The 11,813-nt window shown below is 46.6% G+C and overlaps 1 protein-coding gene across 7 annotated transcripts in view; it reads left to right on the top strand.

Annotated features, from left to right (window-relative positions):
• The first annotated feature begins 9,214 nt into the window (after positions 1-9,214).
• LOC147622342 (uncharacterized) overlaps positions 9,215-11,813 on the top strand; it is a 91,481-nt gene continuing 88,882 nt past the window's right edge. For 4 of the 7 annotated variants that reach the window (XR_015269686.1, XR_015269685.1, XM_086823443.1 and 1 more), the window contains exon 1: positions 9,215-9,343. The gene's annotated coding sequence lies outside the window, so the exon portion shown is untranslated. The remainder of the gene's footprint in view (positions 9,344-11,813) is intronic. The other 3 variants (XM_086823446.1, XM_086823441.1, XM_086823444.1) reach the window with 3 other exon arrangements.

Here is an 11,813-nt window from a genome sequence, read left to right as displayed (position 1 = left end):
GCTTGGGGCGCGACACCATCTCGTTATTTATAACGGGATGACTGAGTGGCCAAATTCAGGTGGGTTGACTTGCTTTCCAGTGGGGGGTGGTAGCAGTACATTGGACTATGTGATGGGATCCCGGGAGGGAGCAGATATGGTGTCTCACTTTACCGTACCACCATGCCCCATTGGGGCGGATCATACATATCTATCCCTCACTTTTAGGAGCTTACTGGAGACCCACCCACCCATCATACAGCCGCTACGCACTATTTTCCACTTCACTTAGGACCTAGCCCAATGTGTATGACTATCATGTTCATGATCAGCTATTTGCCGTAGACCCATCGGCACCCATGGCTATGCTCACCTCCCAGCTCTTACATGTACTGCACTCTGCAGCCGCGAGGAGTTTCCCATACCACATACAGACAGGAAAGCCACCTACATCTGGGAGCATGCCCCAGAACCGATGGTATGATGATGAGTGCAGAAACCTTTACCGCAGTCTCCGAGTGTGCAGAGGGCTCGTGGGGAGATCACCCAAAGACAGGTAGGCACGAGGATGCATACTCTCACCCGCCCGTAATAAGCGGCGAGCTTATGAGGAGACTCAGTACTGGGACACATATCACATGCTCATGAGTAGAGATACTGCTGCTGCTTGGAGGAGACTCAGAGAGCCCCGTCTTCCCACACCTATTACCGATATTCAGACCTGGCAGACATATGCAGAGAGACTCTATGATGTGCCTGCCTAGCCCCCTATACCACAGCCCACAGAGCCATGCCCCACAGTCTCCACCTTCTTCACTCCACCTATGGTTAGGAGGGCCATATGCCGACTCCAACATGGTCGGGCGACAAATCATACAGGATTACAGGGAGAGCATCTCATCTATGCTATTGATACATTAGCACCATTTCATGCTCATCTCTTCAACAGAGCTCTGTCAGAGGGGTTTCCGGCTGAGTGGACGATGCACACTACTGTGCCGATCCATAAAGCGGGAGATTTACTAGACCCCGGGAACTACAGGACCATCATGACTGGCCATATATTGGCCAAACTATACCGGGCAGTTTTGGAGGCAAAGCTGAGCACTCATGCAGAGGATGGGAGATTGAGAGCAACAGGCCAGGCAGGCTTCACGAGCCTTCTCGACCATCGACCACATTTTTACATTGAGGTGCCTGATTGATCAGGCCAAGGCACGGAGGCAATGGCTCTATTGTTGCTTTGTGGATTTCCGCAAGGCATTTGATACTGTGCCCAGAGAGCGCCTCTTTCAGCGACTACAGACACTAGGCATACCCTCAGACATGATGTGGGGCATATACAGGCTATATGAGCAGGTCTTTGGGAGAGTCCGATGCCCAAGAGGCTTGTCCGACATAGTTGCTAGCACCCGCTCTCCCCCATGCTCTTTGGGCTCTATATTGATGAGGTGGTCGACTACATCACACAGGGAGGAGGCTCTGGGGTTGAGCTATCAGGTACTAGTGTCCATGTTATGCTTTATGCTGATGACATCGTCTTGGTATCCGGCGACACGCAGGTTGGGCTTCAAAGACACCTTGTGGCACTTGATGTCTTTTGTGCACAGCAGGGTCTCATAATGAACCTTGGGAAAACCAAGGTTATGATCTTCCACACCTCACCCGTAGTCAAGAGCCACACTACTCTCACATTAGCAGGACGACGGGTCGAGGTGGTGAGCTCTTATGTTTACCTTGGCATCACATTTACTAGCTCAGCTGGACGCTTCTCCATGGCTCAAGCAGTCCGAGACAAAGTGACCCGGGGGTATGCAACTCTTGCTGGCCTTGAGCGTCAGTGTCATCAGGCACATTTTCAAGAACCCCGCACGAAGGGGTGGCTCTTTGATACATTAGTGACACCAACCTTGATGTATGCAGCAGTGGTTTGGGCACCAGGGCTTGCAGCCTCCACATGGGTACAGCTGGAGAGACCACAGATCTTGATGCTCTCGAGGATAATAGGCAACAAACCATCCGTCCCACACGACATTGTTCGAGCTGAGTTTGCTGCACCACCTATGGCAATGGAGGCATTGTTCCAGATGATCTCCTTTATATACAGGATGAGGGAGATGCCCACGGAGAGATTATCCCGCCGAGCTTTTGAGGCATCCAGGCCGAGGCTGGACACACTGGATCTTGGTATGCGCAGATGCTACAGTGGTTTTCACATCATGGGATAGACATTGAGCGGTTGCCACCTTTTCAGTATGATCAGTCTTTTCCACGTGTTTACCTCTCTCTCAATGAGAGGAACAGAGTGATGAGACAGGACATATGGCAGCGCTACATATAGGAGACATGACAGCACCAGAGAGCCCACTACCACCGAAGATGCTGTATTACAGAGACCACTTTATGAGCATCTTAGGGGATGGGTTTATACAGCGACCACGGTATATGGATGTATACATGCCACACAGCTCTCGTGTTGCTATTGGACAGCTACGAGTCTCATCACATCAGCTAGAGATAGAGGCACGGGTTCCCAGAGCCGAGCAAATATGCAGATTGTGCCACGAGGAGGTGGAGACTGATGATCACTTTGTATGTAGATGTAGAGCCCACCAGGGGGTGAGAGATAGTTATGCAGGATTGTTTGAGGAGCACTCTTCACTACATCAGTTGATGGAGGCCTCGGACCCCAGCGACAGCTTGGCAGACTACTACTAGAGCTTCATAGTTCTCGAGAGAGACTCCTCCAGACACCCGCTCCCACTAGGGGTGGTGGGAGATAGTCCCAGCTCACAGATTTCTTCTAGAGAGCTATGCCAGTGCCAGCTGATGTACCACGTGGGGTGACCGCACAGAGAGCAGAGGAATTGAGAGCCAGGAGGAGACCTAGGCAGACTGGACACAGAGCACCCCAACTCTGTCTCACCGATAGATAGCAGCTATCCGGATGAGTCACCACATGGAGACACAGGAGAGGCTAGCTCGCTTTCATTCAGACTCAGGGTACATGTTCACGCCACTCACAGCCTCAGCATCGACGATGTATGATATCTTATATCCCTCTTATGGCACTGGATGGAGTTAGACATAGATCTGCATAGCATGCTTGTACTACCCCTTCAGCATATAGAGATGCATCTTGCCTTAGCACTCCATCCACATCCCCACCCCCCTTTATATTGTTTGTAAAGGGGCTCCACCGATCCATGATGATTCACAGTTGTATCTAGACACATGCACACTTTTTTTCTTTCTTTTCCTTTTCTTCTGATGATCGGAAGAACACGGTTGTATTATTTTTTGTGTCATAGGCCGACTTTGGCCTCTCGTAGACGTTAATATATCTTTCTTTCTTTCTTTTATTTATTTCTCTCTCTCTCTCTCTCTCTCTCTCTCTCTCTTTGTCACTGTTGTACTCACTGTCACTCTCCCCATATTCATGTATTCATGTATCCATGTACTCATGTACCCCGTATTTTCACATATGGGCAGGAGAGACAGTGGAGTATGTTGACTCATACACATATCTTGGAGTGGTGTTCACTGGGCCCACAATTTCCATGAGGGGGGCAGCAGAGGCCAAATTGACTAGAGGATATGCAGCACTAGGAGGTCTAGAGAGGATGTGCTTACAGGTACAGTTTCAGGAGCCACGCACTAAGCTGTGGCTTTTTGACACGCAAGTCACATCGGCTATGCTATATGGAGTACAGATCTGGGGGCCTAGCCTAGATCGTCACAGTCGATCAAGACGCACATACAATGGATGGAGATCGATGGAGAGACAACTTGTGTCCATGATCTCTAGGATGATTCAGGCTAAGGCCTCGGTACCCCATGACATTATCAGAGCCAAGACGGGAGCACCACCGATCGTAGTCAAGGCTCTTGCCAAATCAGTGTCCTTCATTCATAGCACCTGGGAGCTTCCCCGACACCGGTATGCACGACTTGCTTTAGAGTCCTCTCATCAACTAGCCATGGATGGAGACACTTCATGTTGGTATGCGCAGATAGCATCCTGGTTTGAGCTCCATGGGTTCAGTTTAGACAGACTTCCACCCTTCCAGTACTCTCTGGAGGCACCCTCTCTCACCTTGACACATTCTGAGATTAGTAGTCATCAGACAAGACCTCATTCAGTTGGACACTAGGAGGCATGGCTAGAGCCCTCACAGGAGTTGGGGACGAAGATGGTTTTCTATAGACACCATCTTCTCCGCACCACTGAGGATGGCTTTATACTTAGACCGAGCTACATGGATACCCATCTGTCTCATGGATTGAAGTGCGCCATTGGGCAGATCCGCACCTCTTCACATCAGTTAGAGATAGAGACATCAGATTTAGAGGCATACCTCCAGGGGACAGGATTTGTTAGATTTGTTGGATAGAGCCAGAGCCAGAGACGGAGGAGCACTACATCTATCGTCGTTGCACAGCATATTATGAGACTCGAGGGCGCTACCATTGCCTTTTCAGCAGAGAGGGATTTGGACCACTGGCTAGAGTCATGGACTATTGTGATCAGCGATGCTTGGGTTTTTATCTCTTGGAGATCCACAGGCTCAAAGAGTCCGTTATCAGAAGTAGATACCCGACTGGCAGGGAATCCACACAGAGAGATTATTGACTTCTTTAGAGGGACTACCCAGGAGGACACACAGCCGACAGCCTAGCAGTGGGCACCCCGTGGGACTCTAGTTGAGAGAGCTATCCAGTTGGGCAGATCCAGACGCCCGAGGACTCGTGGATCCTCACAACAGAGACGGTGCCTACACCGGAGGATTCAGAGCATCATTGCGAGGCATCGGCTCGTCCGACCAGGCATCTCACTCAGATATCCAGGCCATCAGGCAGAGACCCATCCTAGAGCTCCTAGGATGATTACCACTCCAGCCATATACTGTCGTACTCATTGTCACTTATCTACTCCCCCATATTCACGTATTCATGTCTCCATGTACTCATGTACCCCATTTTAACTAGTAGCATTAGCTTCCCACTCTCCCTAGTTGCTGCTTCCGGCGGATGCTCCCCTACTGATGTATTGTAGGGCTAGATACTTACCTTTAGTTCTTTTCTTTGCTTTTCCAGATAGTGTATCAGATGTCACATGGTTGTAACTTTGGTCTCATAGGTCACTTTGGCCTTTTGAAGACGTTAATATAACATTTCATTTCATTTCTCTCTCAAGGGCGATATTGTGCGTAGGGTTGAAAAGTGCTCTCTTTTTCTCTCTCTATGGGCATGGGGAGGCTGAATTTGATGTCTCTTTCTATCTCTCCAGTTCTCTATGCACTATAGATGCCCTCTTTGTGTTAAGCTTTGCATGTAAACCAAAAAGCAAGATGGGATTTGGAAGGTGCTAAGTAGAAAGGGCTTCAACTTGTTGTAGATGAGTGCCTGGAAGTCTTCTCGTTGTTGGTAACACTACCTCTAAATGGAGGAGATCACTTAGGTCTATTTCCTCTGTTTTTTTCCCAAACCAGGCTGAGCATGATGTCTTTTGGGGGCGAGAGGAGCTTGGCGAGGCATGTAATAGGATGTATCTAATAGCCATACCTACAATAGGCTTAGGGGTAGTAGGGGTGGTGTGGGAGGTAGGTAGGAGTGGTGGAAGGGATATCTCAATGTGGAGGGGAGGCTGGTTGGCCACATGTAAAGGTGGGCACGAGATGAGGTGCATATTCACCCTAATGATGAACCTTAGGCATTAATTATTCCCCCACTTTAATACACAATATAATCATTTGGGTGAATATATATGTACCCAAGATATTGGGTATTAAATGTGGAGCACTAATTAATGTTGAACCTTAGACATTAAATAGTCCCCCCCTTAATACCCAATATAGTCATTTGGGTGAATATGTATACTCATTTTTTAGGTAGGTACGATCGTCAACGCATTTGAGATGGACTCAGATAGATCATCAACGCATTTGAGGTACGATCATCAACACATTGATATGGACTCATATATATATATATATATATATATATATATATATATATAATGTAAAATGATATAAATATTAGATTATATCCTATATATAGATGGGTCTTTTCTATGCAAGTCATTAATTTATGCAAACCTTAAGGGTCAACCTTAGTTGAGGACCCTTTACACGTGGAAGAAGAGACTAAATGTAGAAGGTCCAACCCCTCTCTCTCTCTCTCTCTCTCTCTCTCTCCACGTAGAGCTTGGGGCTCTGGTTTTGATTGCTCCCCTGTCTCCTTCTTATGTGCCTAGAGAGGAAGAAACATCCTTGCAACTATACGAAAGAGAAGAAAGAAAGATAGATGACGCAGAGACTGAGAGAGGGAAATTATCTATGGAGAGAGAGAGAGAGAGAGAGAGAGAGAGAGAGAGAGAGAGAGAGAGAGAGAGAGAGAGAGAGAGAGAGAGAGAGGTAACTATCCTTTGCACTCTAGACCCTATCATAATTAATCTAAGCAATAAAGAATAATGCTAATCACATGCACAATGATGACACAAAGAAGTAGAAAGAAAGAAAGAAAGTTGTGTTAAATGTCTTCAAAAGACCTAGTGGGTCTATGAGACCAAAATTGATACAATAGTGTCCATGTAATCTCATCATGGTACAAAAGAAAACAAAGCTAGAGCTATGAGCTAAGAATGACAAATCTGAGCTAGACAGAAGGAGAAGAGACAACTCTTTACCTAACCTACTCTAATTGTATATTACTAAATAGATGAGTAATTACAGTATCGGTAAAGATCTAAATCGAATCCAAGCCTTAAATGACATGCATGAATTGATGCAATGCATAAGCTAATGCTTATTCCCCTCCTTTATGCATTAATGGAAAACGTTGATATGGAGGTGTACTGATCCAAATGTCGTGATTGCATGCCCTTGGTCTAGCCTTTGCAACCTCTATCTCTAAGTGATTGTGAATGACCCCTAGCCTGCCTTTATATAGGAATCTAATGGCAAGTCATATTCAAGTCAGCAAGCCCCTTTCAAGCCATAAAACATCATAAAAAATTCTATTAAATGTGTTCATATTGTGTCCAATACTTGTCCCAACCATTGGTGCATGTTTTGGGCACCTATGACACTACCAAAACGGCTCCAAATTGCCCATATACGACCTTTAACGGTAATGTGTGGAAGCTTACAGACAAGACTATACTTCGGATAACGAATATTCAGCCCCTTGGTTCCTAACGATTTGCACAATGTAATGGAAGTAAGAGTGCGAGAGACATGAAATGAAATGAAATGTTATATTAACGTCTTCAAAAGGCCAAAGTGACCTATGAGACCAAAGTTACAACCGTGTGACATTTGATACATTGTCTGGAAAAGAAAAGAAACAACTGAAGGTAAGTATCTAGCCCCACAATACATCAGTAGGGGGCATCCGGAAGAAGCAGCAACTAGGGAGAGTGGGAAGCTAATGCTACTAGATCTCCAGACCCACTGAGCTGTAGTGTCAAACACCATAACCTTGGTCTTACCAAAGTTAACTGAGAACCCACTGTCTTGTGCATAAGCATGTAAAGTATCCAAGTGCCTCTGCATACCCTCTGGTGAGTCTGCTATAAGCACAATATCATCAGCATATAAGAGCAGAGGTATCAGCTAACTGGGCTTCTTTGCCCCCTCGTGTCCCAATATAATCAGAGATCTCATCTATGTATAGTCCAAATAGAGTCGGAGAGAGCGGGCAGCCCTGTTTCACCCCTCTAGTGGAGTGTACTGGTGGCTGGGAGAGACCCTCTGAAGTCTGCACGTTCCCAACTACTGTCTCATAAAGTGCCATAATACCCCAAATGAGCTCACATGGAACCCCCAAGTCTTGTAGCCGGCGCATCAGTCTAGCTCTGGGCACTGTGTCAAAGGCCGTGCGAAAATCCACAAAGCCACAGTAGATCCCCCTCCCATGTGCTCTGCCCTCCTCAATGATAGCCTTGAGGGTAAAGATATGAGCCAAAGTAGAGAATCTCCTCCTGAAACCGGCTTCTCCCTGAGCTCGGACCCCTTGTCTCTCTGCCCATCTACTCAACATTCTTTCGACGAAACCTGTCGGATGGTAGTACACCATCCTCACCCCGATGGATTCAATTGTGTATCGAGTATCCTCTCGTTCGTAGATCAATTCTGAGAATCCTTAGGTTCCTGCTCAAGAATAGAGGCATATAGCTTGGCCAGTGAGTGACCAATCATAATGGTGCGATAGTTAGTCGGCAAGCTCAAATCTCCAGACTTGAGTACCGGCACAATCGTGGAAGTACTCCAAGTCCAAGGAAACCCCCCACACATGGATCTATTAAACATGAGAGCTAGCAAGTCTGCAATCATATCTCTAGCATGTATGAAATGCTCGGCTACAATGCCCTCATGATCCTGTGCCCCCCCTCCCCTTGAACAAGATCCTTCTATTAGCTACCAAAAAACAGCCTTAAAAGGCTTGAGTACAAACTCACTCCATGTTCGGAGCAAGGATCAAAGAGCAAAAAGGGGGAAAGATGCACTTCTCCTCCAGCTGGACGCTCTATGAGGAGAAGATTATATCATACAATGGGTTTTTTTTTTGGGGGGGGTGGTGTTGTTTGAGGCGGGGGGGAATAACCACACAAGTAGTCTATAGTGCTAAGTGGGCTCACCACCACTATCTATGAGAAAAGGACCAAGTCGCCAGGGCCTCAAGAAGGCTTCTCGACGCTTCCCCATACGGCCAGAACCACCTTGAAGCTTCTCCCACTGGCCATGAAGCTTCCCCCACTGGCCACGGAGGGTATGGATGATGTCGAGCCAGATGCTCTTGATGGACTCCATAGGCGGGGTGTGGGTGCATTCGATGGCTTCGCTGCATCGTGTAACTATTTGGCCCTCCTAGCTCTATTCACATGATGGAACCCTTGCCCGTACACTGGACAGGTGGAAGAAGGCATGGAGACAGGGACCATAAGTTTTGTACATGAAAAAGCACCAGTTTTGGTCAAAAAGCAAAGAAAGCAGGAGCTTCACTAGCAAGAGGGGATTGAGTCAGACCAAAAAGCAAAAAGCTAGCAACTATAGGGCCAAAAAGCAAGGCCCCTAAAGCCAGAAAAGCAAAGCACAAGAATTTTGGTAAAAGATTGGCCTTGTTTGAGTAATATTTTATTGTATAATGTAAAAAAGAGAAAAGCAAAAACAAAAGCTTGGCTAGCTTTCTGGCAAAAAGCACGACCCCTCCCACAGGTATAAAATGACCCCTCCCACAGGTATAAAATAAGCAGAAGCCTCTCTTGATCACCATCATCAAGATCGTTGAAGGGTGGAGCTCATCATCGCCATCATCATCAAAGCGTGGGGCTCTTCATCATCAACATCATCATTGTTGAAGCGTGAGTCTTTGTCACTGCTTCCCTTGTTGTTTTGGATTGTACGATTGCTGTTGTCTGTACTGCCGTACCGCCCGGCCGCCACCTGTAGAACAGCCCCCAGCTGCCGCCGTTGTGCTGTTTGTCACTGCTTGCAGAACGCCGCCGCCTGTGCTTGGTTATCTCCAAATGAACTGCTGCTTACGTTGCTGCTTGACGGCCACCTGCACCTGCTGGTGCCAGTGCCGCTGCCACCTGTGCACCGCCACCTGATTGCTCGGCCAGCACTGCCCCTTGCTGTTGCTGCCATACCACTGTTCCGTGCTGCTGTCTTTGCCGTTCGACTGGCTGTCGATAGTTTATCGTAACAACTTTTCAGTTGTTTCATTAAAGTTTTCTTATAATCCTATTCCATTGCTAATGGAAATGCGTAAGTTTGTGAATGGACTACAACCTAAGCTTATGCAAGCAGTTTTCATGGCTGGTCCGAAATCTTTGGGGGAAGACCAAGACAAAAATTTACAAGTTGAGGCTTTATACATGCCTTGGATGGTGGGCAAAACGAAGATTGACAACCGGTATCCACCTCAAAAGAAGAAGTTTAAAGACAGAACCCAAGCGAGAACCGAGCCTCAAGAGAAGAAGGATAGGAGTGGGAACAAGCCTCCACTCTTTCCAAGGAAATTGTCCCACAAGCAACTTGAGGAATATGTCAAGCAAGGGAAGTGTTTCCAATGTGGAAAGAAGGGACACATGGCTGTAATATGTCCCGACAAACCAAAGCAAGAAGCCAACCAAGAGACTGGAAGATCATCATATTGACATCATGCCAGGAAGTTCTCAAGTGGTTTGCAGTGATCGCTAGTCCATTGCATGACTTGATAAAGAAAGCCGTGGGATTTCGGTGGACCAAAGCTAAAAAAGAATCCATTGACTGTTGAAATTTTACGCTAACAAAGGACCGGTGTTGATTATTCCCAATTTATCAAAGCCTTTTGTGGTTGAAAGTGATGCCTCAGGAGATTGCGTTGGAGCAGTCTTAAACCAAGAGGGCCATGCTGTGGCCTATGAAAGTCGAAGACTTCAAGGGGCCAAAAAGACCACACCCACATGAGAAAGAGTTGATGGCTATCATTCATGCATTGAAGATTTGGAAGCATTATCTTATGTGTATTCAGTTTGTTATAAAGACGGATCATCAAAGTCTTCGGTACTTCATGTCTCAACCTAAGATATCCGAAAAGCATATAAGATGGGCTAGTTATTTGGCCCAATTTCATTTCAAAATTATGCATACTCATTGGAAAAGACAACAAGGTAGTAGATGCATTGTCTCGAAGATCCATGAGTCATGCAGTTTCTATGGGATATTATATGGATTTTACTTTGATCTTTATGCTACTGATGAGGATTCAAGGACATTTGGAACAAATTGTAGAATGGAGATTTGGTGACCTCCTATGTCATCAAGGAGGGTTTCCTTGTGATGCAAACCTGGTTATGTCTGACAAAGGATATCCCCCTGTGCTTGGGGGCGAGCGTGAACAGCTCTGAGCTAGATGCAAGTGTCCATGTGTCATACACTCACACCATGGATCTCTTTGATCCTCCATTGCTTAGGCTTGTACCTACGCAAACCCTAACCCTAACCTACAATTGGTATCAGCAAGGTTTTGAGTTTCAGGGTTTTTGATCGCCGCCTTGTCCTCTTGCTGCATCATCTGCAATGCTATACACCATCGTTGCCCACCTCCACCTGTGTTGGCCTGTATTTGATCACCGCTCTACTCTACTGTTCCTGCTTAGCTTTACCTCCGCCCTTACCTTTGAACTGGCCTGAGGTGCCCTTTGTGCAACATTTGTAGCCTGCCATCCTTGCGCCACCTCTGCCAACACAGCCTTGCAATGCCGTTTGCTGCAATCCACAGTCGCTACAGCCACTTGCTATCCATGCTTTTGTTGTTTTGCCCTTGCTAGCTGGTTGTCATTCGGTCACAGGTCTACACCACAATTGTACTTGTAGGTTGGCATGTCAGCAAAAATTAGAGCATTTTAGGACGTTTTATTGGCCTAAGATAAAGGCAAAAGTCCAAAACTATGTGGTGAAATGTCATCAATGTCAGGTGAGTAAGGCTGAGCGCCTTAGGTTTGAGGGTTGTTACATCCTTTGGAGATTCTTGTTGGGAAATGGAAAAGTAGTTCCATGGATTTTATTGTCGGATTTCCATGGGCCGACAGAGGGCATGATGCCATCTAGGTGGTGGTAGAGAAGTTCACAAAGATGGCGAGGTTTTTACCTACAAGATCAAGCATGAGCAACTGATTTTGCATAGGAGCTTGTTGAGCAACTTTACAGGCTGTATGGGTTGCCTCGTGACATAGTGAGTGACAAGGATTCCAAGTTTTGTGGACACTTATGGCAACTAGTTTTCCAAAGATTGGAGACTACGTCTAGAGTATGAGTTTATTTGATCATCCTTAGTCCGACGGAGAA

Source organism: Cibotium barometz, chromosome 29, assembly GCF_041138505.1.
Source record: "Cibotium barometz isolate CiBa-2024 chromosome 29, ASM4113850v1, whole genome shotgun sequence".
Classification (NCBI taxonomy): Eukaryota; Viridiplantae; Streptophyta; class Polypodiopsida; order Cyatheales; family Cibotiaceae; genus Cibotium; species Cibotium barometz.
Note: the sequence above shows the minus strand (reverse complement) of the source record. Positions and strands in the feature narration are given on the sequence as shown.